Below are 10,107 nucleotides of genomic sequence, written 5' to 3'. Positions count from 1 at the left end.
CTCCTACCTTCCAAACTTTACAGAAGCTCTCCTGCGAACCTTGCAGAACTAGCACTCCTGAAAGAAAGGATATTGCGGAGACAAGTTTCATATCAGCGCACACTCCGCTGCAGAGTAATCTCATTCTGGAAACATCCCCCAAGCTGTGGCTAAGCCATGTCTCCGCAATATCCTTTCTTTCAGGAGTGCTAGTTCTGCAAGGTTCGCAGGAGAGCTTCTGTAAAGTTTGGAAGGTAGGAGACGAGGTACTGGCAGAAGTAAAGCTGTGAGTACCGGGCGTGAGTCGTGCTTCGATAGCTCAGTTGGTAGAGCACTTGCCCGCGAAAGGCAAAGGTCCCGAGTTCGAGTCTCGGTCGGGCACACAGTTTTAATCTGCCAGGAAGTTTCATATCAGCGCACACTCCGCTGCAGAGTGAAAATCTCATTCTGGAAACATCCCCCAGGCTGTGGCTAAGCCATGTCTCCGCAATATCCTTTCTTTCAGGAGTGCTAGTTCTGCAAGGTTCGCAGGAGAGCTTCTGTAAAGTTTGGAAGGTAGGAGACGAGGTACTGGCAGAAGTAAAGCTGTGAATACCGGGCGTGAGTCGTGCTTCGGTTGCTCAGATGGTAGAGCACTTGCCCGCGAAAGGCAAAGGTCCCGAGTTCGAGTCTCGGTCGGGCACACAGTTTTAATCTGCCAGGTTAGCTGTCCTCTGTAATAAAAAAAAAAACTGAGTTCATAGATCAACGACGAACTTCAACAGGTGTCTTACGACGCCCGCCCCGAGCCGATGCAACGAACAAAAGCGATCAAAATGAGATTTAAAAAAAAAAAAAATGGATAGAGCGTCTGTCATGTGTAAGTAGGCTGTTTAGGTTTTTATATTGGTAATGCCACGTAGTGCACTGTATGAAAATCACTGGCTGCGCTGTGTGCAGTCTGTGGCTGGGTGGTATTGTTTTAATATTCGCTATTGTAGTGTTGGGCTGTTGGCTGTTAACAGCGCGTAGCGTTGCGCAGTTGAGGTGAGCCGCCAGCAGTGGTGCATGTGGGGAGAGAGATGACGGAATTTTGAGAGCCGACGATCTGGACGTGTGTCCATCAGAGAGTAAATTTGTAATACTGGATATCATGGACTGATATATATATTATCACTTTTGAACACTATTGAGGTAAATACATTGTTTGTTCTCTATCAAAATCTTTCATTTGCTAACTATGCCTATCAGTAGTTAGTGCCTTCAGTAGTTTGAATCTTTTATTTAGCTGGTAGTAGTGGCGCTCGCTGTATGGCAGTAGTTTGTGAAACGTATAGGTTAATGTTAGCCAGGGCTATTCTTTTGTAGGGATTTTTGAGTCAGATTGCGTTGCGCTAAAAATATTGTGTGTCACTTTAGTGAATTCAGTTTTGCTCAGCTGTTTGAAAATCAAATAACATAAGATGTTTATCAGCACAGTAATTCAATAATTTTTCTAAGGGGACGTTTCACATGTAAGCAGGAGATCCCATGTTCGAGTCCCGGCCGGGGCACACATTTTAACCTGTCTCCGTTGAAATATATCAACGCCCGTCAGCAGCTGAAGGTATTAATATAATTCTAATTTCGTCAGAAACAGTTTTAGCTCTGGTCAAAACGGCTCTCTTCTGAACAGGATGATGGAAACTCTGTGCATTAAGATATCAGTCGGTATGCGTCGTCTTGCTCAAAATTCTCCATAGAAAAATTAGCCAATGATAGAGACAACGAAGAGCCCATCGCCACACCGTCCGTCTCTTCATAAAATGTACTACCATACAAGAAGTAGGTGGTCGTCATCGGATGCCGGAACAACTTTATAGTTTGAGGAGGAAAAAGATCCGCCAGCATTTTCAAAGTATCCTCCACAGCAATTTTTGTGAATAGCGATAAGACATCCAGGCTGACTAAAATGTCAGGTGGACCAAGTCTAATATGTTTGATTTTCTCAATGAAATGAACATCTGGGAGTTTTTGATGTGATGTTCACAACGGCCGACTATAGGAATCATCAACTTTGTAGGTATTTGGCCAGCTTGTAGGTAGGAGAACCAATCACACTGACAATAGGTCTCAAGGGAACATTATCCTTGTGGATCTTAGGTAGTCCGTACAACCTGGAAGGTCTAGGAGCTCGAACACTGAGATTTTTCGTAACGTCGTCAGGTAGACCGGAATTCTTCAGTAGCTCCGTAGTTTTTCTGCGGTACGTCAAAGTTGGGTCTCGTTTAAGACATTTGTACGTACTGTCCTCCAATAGTGATGTCATTTTGCTATGACATTCGATAGTACTAAGAACGACGGTGGCATTTCCTTTGTCAGCTGGTAATACGACAAGATCTTCATCTCTCCGAAGTAAACGGAGCCCCTATCTCCTCTCTACTGATATTAGATTTGGGAGGCTTAGCTGGGGCCAAAAATATGACCGTGATGCAGCTATGCAAAGATCGGAGTCATCGTATGAAAGAGCACGCATTGTCGTCAACCCGACGGACAAGAACCTGGACGAAGGAGACATCTCGGCCCTTAATAAAGGTTTGAACTGTGCTCCTACACCACATACTGTACCCATCGTGAATCTTATGAGTGGTGTAGAACAGGCTGTGCGGCATCTTGCACAGGAAGACGCCGACGAAATGAGACTTATTACCAGTCGCTTTTTGAGCCGTCGAGATTTTATCCCGAATTGACCCGGCAAGAAAAGAGAGAATTTTTTACGTATCTTTTTTGGTTTTGTAAAGTAAAAGAAATCTCACTACGGCAGCTGCCTGCAGTGCACCTCCCCCCCTTCCCATGGGTCCCCCCTCCCCCTTCCCGCCTCCCTCCCTCACCCAGCCATCCCATCTACGGGCACCGCACAACCTGCGGAAGTCTACTTACGAAGTTTCAAGAACCAGTACTGATTAGTGTGTTTAGTAAATACTACAAATAAATAGTTCAAATGGCTCTGAGCACTATGGGACTTAACATCTGTGGTCATCAGTCCCCTAGAACTTAGAACTACTTAAACCTAACTAACCTAAGGACATCACACACATCCATGCCCGAAGCAGGATTCGAACCTGCGACCGTAGCGGTCGCGCGGTTCCGGACTGAGCGCCTAGAACCGCTAGACCACCGCGGCCGGCAATATACTACAGATCCACACGAATCACTCCCCTAGGGACGTGGAAACAAGAGTAGATTAATTACGATGCGCACAGATCCTATTAAACTGTCACTTTTCCTGAGCTTTCTGCGTGAATGGAATGGCAACAAACCCTAATATGCAGTACGATGTGAAGTATCCTTTGCCAAGTACTTCACAGTGGTCTTCAGAATATGGTGTGGATGAGGACGTAGACAGGGACGACAGCTTGTGTATACTGAAGAAAATGGCTGATTATACGAGAACTGTCTTAGATTCCGAAAAAGAAACTCACCCCGAGCTTTTCATAAGTGATCTCCAGATCGAGGTAATGACTCGGAATCTTTGTTTGATGACAGTGAAAAAGGAACTACGTTCGTATTGAATATTTAGCCAAATTTGCTTCTGATTAGAGACAAAATATTCCGGATGGACAGGCGTCTTCAGACAATAAGGTGAATTCAGTACTGCTCCAAGAAAGTATAACTGAACCATTGTTGACCCCATTACACATTGACGGAAAAAAATAGCAGCACCAAAACATTATTAACGTAGAGAAATGAAATTTTGTGAATACGTTTGTCTAGGTAACATAATTAAGTGATTAATGTTGCAAAATCACAGGTTAATGTAAGCGCGAGACAAGCCATCGCAAATGTGAAATGCTGGTACATTACTAACTGCTGTAACAGCCAGAATGTTGAATGCAAGCACGAAAACGTGCAAGTGCGGGTGACAGATGTCAGTTCATGGGATGGCAGTTCCATTCCTGTTGTACGTGGTTGGTCAATACTGGGACGATTAATGCTGTTTGCTGATATCGTCCGATGATATCACATAGGAGCTCGACTGGAGACAGATTTGGCGATCGAGCAGACTAAGGCAACACGTCTACACTCTGTAGAACATGCTGGGTCTCAACAGCGGTATGTGGGTGAACGTTGTCCTGTTGGAAAACGTCCCTGGGAATGCTGTTCATGAATGGCAGCGCAACAGGTCGAATCACTGGACTGACGTACAATTTACATTTAGGGTGGGTGGGATAACCACGTCATACGAAATTGCACTTCAGACCATACATCCAGGTGTAGGTCCAGGGCCGGCCGGAGTGCCCGAGCGGTTCTAGGCGCTACCGTTTGGAACCGCGCGACCGCTACGGTCGCAGGTTCGAATCCTGCCTCGGGCATGAATGTGTGTGATGTCCTTAGGCTAGTTAGGTTTAAGTAGTTCTAAGTTCTAGGGGACTGATGACCTCAGCAGTTAAGTCCCATAGTGCTCAGAGCCATTCGAACCATTTTGTAGGTCCAGTGTGTCTACCTCGCAGACAGATTGGTTACAGGCCCTCGACTGGCAATCTTCTAATCAACACGCTGCCATCACTGGCACAGAGTCAGAACCAGCGCTCATCTGAAAACACAAGAGACCTTCACCCTGCCCTCTAGTGAGCTCTCGCTTGACACCACTGAAGTCGCAAATGGTGGTGGTTTGGGGCGAGTGGGATGCACACCACAGGACGTCTGGCTTCGAACTGTCCTTGAGGTAACAGATTCGTAACAGTTCGTTGTGTCGCTGACGTTCCAGCCACTGTTCAAATTACTTCTGCAGATGTAGTACGATGCGCCGAACACGACGGTCTTCCCTCTCGGCAGTGCCAACTGGTCGTCCGGAGCCCGGTCTTGTTGCGACCGTACAATCTCATGACCACCGCTGCCAGCAATCAGGTACAGTGGCTACATTCCTGTCAAGTATTTCTACAGTATCGCAGAAGGAACATCCAGCTTTTCGTACGCCTATTACACGGCCTCGTTCAAACTCAGTTAATAATGGTGACTTTCTCGCCTTAAAAGCATTCTTGACTAACATCAACTCACCGCGTCCAATCTCAAAACTAACGCTCACGACCGTTACATCGTTCATTTAAAGTAAATCCGATTTGCATCTTCATAGTGGCGCTACTAGTGCCACTCCTATGCGACTGGTGTGAAACTTGTATGACGTCATCTTTCTGATGCAGAAAAACCCCTACAACTTTCCTTTATGTTGCACAACTCGTTCTTCGTGATACGATTTTTTTCTATTTTACTGACTTGGGTGGTACTTTTAGTTATGATTTCTGACAATTCGTAAACGATATGACAGATAAGATGAGGTGTCGTCCCAAAGAAGTTGCAGTTAGATCTGTAGATAGCCCTATGCATTAGGTACATAGAAAGGACAGCATAATGATTCCAAACTAGTTCAATCATAGCAGGCTCTTACAAAAAAGCTGAACATTTTCTATTGGTAGACACCGAAAGAATTTAGAAAATTTCTGGAATGGGAAATTGGAAGATCGTATAGTCTACAGAGGATCGTGAAGATTGTTTTCCACTAACGAAAGTTAAAAGGAGGCATGCAAGGAATGTTTCTCATCACTTTTCACCCGTGAATAGACGGTGGTAGCTTACATGCACAGTACAATAAAAACACCGCCTGGCTACTGTCTGCACCATACTCTTAGGTACTTACGTAGACGAATGCATAAAATGAACATGTTATGAGCTATTGTTTGTACTAGAAATCCCTCCTCTCCCCAAACATTCGCAGTTGAGGTTCCTTCAGTCCCACTCAAACCCCACCGGTATATTTGGTTGAAAAGAACGAAGTTCTACAGCAGCCTTTCCAGCTCTCATGATTGGGTAACGTGAGACAAAAAAAAAAAAAAAGTTTAATGCAACTGTAACACACGAAGTACGAGGTTTCAGAAGAACGAAAACAAAATGCTCACACAAGCGAAAGGATTTATGTAACTTATCACTTCATATCTCTAAAACTATTGAACTCACTGAAGCTCTTTTGTTTTCATTGATTACGAAAATATATAACTCAGCAACGAATCTTCCAAAAGCTGCGTATCGCGTTGCGTTTAGTACATATAAGTTTTGGAAAACATCGCATTTTCAGCAATCGTGTAAAATTTAACTCGTAACAAGTATGAATTTTAAAGGCAATATGTCCTACAGAAATAGCCTAAAAAGTCTGAAATTCATGTACAGCATGCGTCTGCAAGTATCTCAAAAATCTATTCGTTTTAGGCAAGGCCGGAGTCAAGGTTTTTCTCCAAACAGACAAAGTTTTCGTCTCCGGAAAAGTTTGTTAGGCCCGTACAATAGACTGTCAAAGACCTTCGACAAACCTTTTATAAAAGCTAGGATCACACTCTAACTTTCATAAAAGATATAATAACACTACAGTAGTGCATCGTCAAAGATTTTTCAAAACGTTTTTAAAAAAATATATTTGACAAAATTCTTTTAGATTATGGGCCTTACTGGCAAGCACCATGCTTTGCGTAGCGGAAGTGGCAACATTGTCGACACCCATAACGCCAGCCTCCCACTGATCTACTGCTGGCGGGGGAAGTCCGGCCCGCTAGCTATCAAGTTCCGACTGTTTTTGCTCTGTCTGATTACGGGATTTCTGTACACGCTGTTATTGATCTAATATTCTCTACATCTACACCTACATCTATACTCTGCAAACCACTTTAAAGTGCATGGCAGAAGGTACGGTACGTCCTATTATATAGTTGTTAGGGTTCTTTCCGTTCCATTCACGTATGGAGCGAGGGAAGAATGATTGCTTAAATGTCTCCGTGCGCGTTATAATTTACTTAGTCTTGCATTCGCGATCCCTATGGGAACGATATGTATGGGATCGTAATACGCTGGTGTCCAAGATTAAAGCAACAAACGGAAATTTCGCAATGCTGCGTTTATTTTGCCACAAAACAGTATAAACACGTGATAGTAAAGTAGAAACAATGTACAGAATACAGAACCTAAACAACTACACCTTGCATAACAATAAAGGCCTTCTGCCGAATCCTGTACTTCTGCCTCGATGCAGCACCATACTGTTGGGTGCAGTACTAAGGCAGTACCGTCGTGCCCTTACAACCAAATAACAGTCCTCTCATTTTGATGCTATTCATGGTCGGGCCTGCCCTTGTATTCGGGATACAGTTTCGGTTTCTATAAACTGTCTCCACATCCGAGAAACAACAAAATGATTCACATTACGCCAACGGGCCACATCTATTTGCGACTGTCCTCCTTCCATCCTTGCTATTCTCCTCCACCGTAGATAATCTGGTAGGTGTCTTCTTTGCGCCATAATGCACCACCTGCGACTGTGTACACAGTGATTGTGGATGTGGCACTACCTGGCAAACACTACCTGTTTTGATAGGTGCAATGACGTCATCGTTGGCATGGTTGTCCGTTGACCGGAATGCCATCTTCCACGCAGAACACGATCGTACGGAAATTGTTGACAGTTTGTATGATTATATCGTGAATTAGACACAAGACGGGGAAATAGCAGTTTATTGCTTTTATTTTGGACGCCAAGTGTAATATTCCTAGAGTCATCACTTAAATTTGGTTCTAAAAACTTTCTAAGTACGTTTACACGGGATAGTTTGCATTTATCTTCAGGCGTCTGACAGTTCAATTCTTTCACCATCTTCGAGACTGTCTCCCAGGGGTCAAATAAACCTGTGAATATTCGCGATATCCTTCTATTTAGTACGGGTCGCACACCTGTGAGTAACGTTCTAGGACGGGTCGCACGAGCGTTTTGTATGCAGTCTCCTTTGTAGACTGATTGTATTTCTCAAGTATTCTATCAAGGAACTGCATTTTGCCTTCTGCTTTACCTACGACTGAACCTACGTGATCGTTCCGTTTCGTATCTCTACAAATTGCTAGACTCTGGTTGACTGATTCCAGCTCTGAATTACTGATGCTATTGACATACGACATCACGTTTCTTTCGCTTTGTGAAGTGCGCAATTTTTACGTTTCTGAACATTTAAAGCAAGCTGTCAGTTTCTGCACAACTTTGAAATTTCATCAACATCTGACAGAATATTTGTTTAGCTTCTTTTAGAGCGCTTCATCATACAGGGTGTTTCTAAAATACTTTTACAGACTCTGGGGACAGGTTCCCTGCGCCAAAGCAAGAAAAATAGTTCATATAAAAATATGTCCGAAAATCCTTTGAGATATTAATGAAAATTTACAATTTAGTTGCTTGGAGCTCATCAACATATAAACTCATAAAAAAGCTGGAAATGTCCTCCTCTTGCTTCTGAATACGCGTGCACTCGTAGAATCATGGACTGTCACACACTTCCTGCCAGTTTCGAACGGTTCCACAGGCTTCCAAGGTACATTGATGAAGAGTTTCTGCATCCAGGTGGTTTGCTGTATAGACGAATTGTGTAAGTTACCCCCAGAGGTAATAATCCAAAAGACTGGGGTCGGGGGAACATGCAGGCCATGGAACTGGTCCTTCTGTATCCATCCATCTGTCACCGCGAACACTAGCCAGTGCATCTCGAACACTGACACTGAAATGTGTTGGAGGCCTACCATGCATAAACCACATGTTTCTGCTTATTTGCCGCGCGTGATTGCCGTGCGGTCTAGGACGTCTTGTCACGGTCTGCGCGGCTCCCTTCGTCGGAGGTTCGAGTCGTCTCTCGGGCATGGGTGAGTGTGTGTTGTCCTTAGCGGAACTTGGTTTAAGTCAGATTAAGTAGTGCGTAAGCTTAGGGGCCGATGACCTCAGCAGTTTGGTCCCATAAGACCTTTCCAAAAAAAATTTTCTGCTTATTTGTAGGGACACATCTTCCGTTAGGTCTTGGAGGGCGTTCTGAATAAAATTCCTGTAGACAGCACCTGTAAGAACTCACGCCCTTCCAGAGAGTTGCCTACAATTTCGGACGAGGGAGGAGGAGATAAGTGTTTAACGTGCCGTTGACAAAGGGGTCATGAGAGACGCAACGCAAGCGTTCGTACCCTTTCGAAGGAGTCATCGCTGCAATTACCTTAAGCAATTTAGGGAAATCATGGAAAACCTAAATCTGGATGGCCGGTCGCGGGATTGAACTGTCGTCCTCCCGAATGCGAGTCCAGTGTGCTAAGATGCTCATGTCTAGCCTGTACCGTAGCAAGAGGATTTCGAAAAGTCCATGTCTTTGTTGTGGAAGTTTGTTACTCCATCACTTCCAAAGGTTGCCTTGCCTGTAAACAAAACTGAAGGGACAAACAACGGAATAAATCATCGGCAAACGTTCTCCCGTGGAAGGAATTGGCAGGTGCAAGGTCCTACATACGTTGAGGATGATACGAATACATGAGCTGCTCGTGAAGTATCCTTCATGCTGAATATGTAGATGTACCGCGTGCCAGGTCCACTTCCCTTGCGCTGATACCTGGCTCTTCTTCGACAGTCCGTAGAACGTGCTCCAGATGTTGCCTCACTGCCCGTATGGATACACTCGTCTTGGTGCAAACAAAGCCCATTTCCAAACTCAAGGTACGTGACGTGCCTGTACGACAGTGCACGACTAACTGAACAGTATGTGTCTCACTCTCAGGCGCTAGTCACGTGGGGTCGCTGAGAGCCTGCTTGGCGTTGAGTACTGCCCTCCTGAGGCCATTGATTCCATGTTCAAGTGGCAGTTCTGGGATTCTCATCAACATAATAACGCAGAACTATGAACTGAAGCCTTAACACGATCTTTTCACAAACAAACAACATCCAAATTTAATTTGTGAGTGAGAAATACAGTGTAGAATCTTCCTTTACACACACAACGCAGATGCTATTACTTCTACTTTGCGTGATTTAGCTGAAACGCTAACTACTACATATTCAAGCACGGAGTGGCCTTCATTTCAATTTGAGTATTATTGCATGTCGCATTAATGGTGTTTCAATTTTGGTGGACAACAGAGCAGATTTTTCGCTATGTCTATAAATCACATAAGTCGAAAGACGTTGGGCAAGTGCGTTCATGCTTTACAAATTTCCATTTAGACGACGCATTAAGCTCTAAATTTGCCTCAGTTTTCTTTTTACGGCGAAGGAAATGGCATCTATTGCCAGTGTCCAAGGTTTACCGCCTTGTATAGCAGTCTTGAGTGCGCGGA

At 44.3% G+C, this 10,107-nt stretch overlaps 1 non-coding gene across 1 annotated transcript; it reads left to right on the top strand.

Moving 5' to 3' along the window:
- The first annotated feature begins 286 nt into the window (after window positions 1-286).
- On the top strand, window positions 287-361 carry Trnas-cga (transfer RNA serine (anticodon CGA)). The gene has a single exon. It is a non-coding gene; the product is annotated as a tRNA-Ser (tRNA).
- Window positions 362-10,107: the final 9,746 nt, after the last annotated feature.

Source organism: Schistocerca cancellata, chromosome 2 (assembly GCF_023864275.1).
Source record: "Schistocerca cancellata isolate TAMUIC-IGC-003103 chromosome 2, iqSchCanc2.1, whole genome shotgun sequence".
In the NCBI taxonomy this organism is placed as follows: domain Eukaryota; kingdom Metazoa; phylum Arthropoda; class Insecta; order Orthoptera; family Acrididae; genus Schistocerca; species Schistocerca cancellata.
The sequence above is the reverse complement of the archived record's forward strand: the minus strand, read 5'-3'. Positions and strand labels throughout refer to the sequence as shown.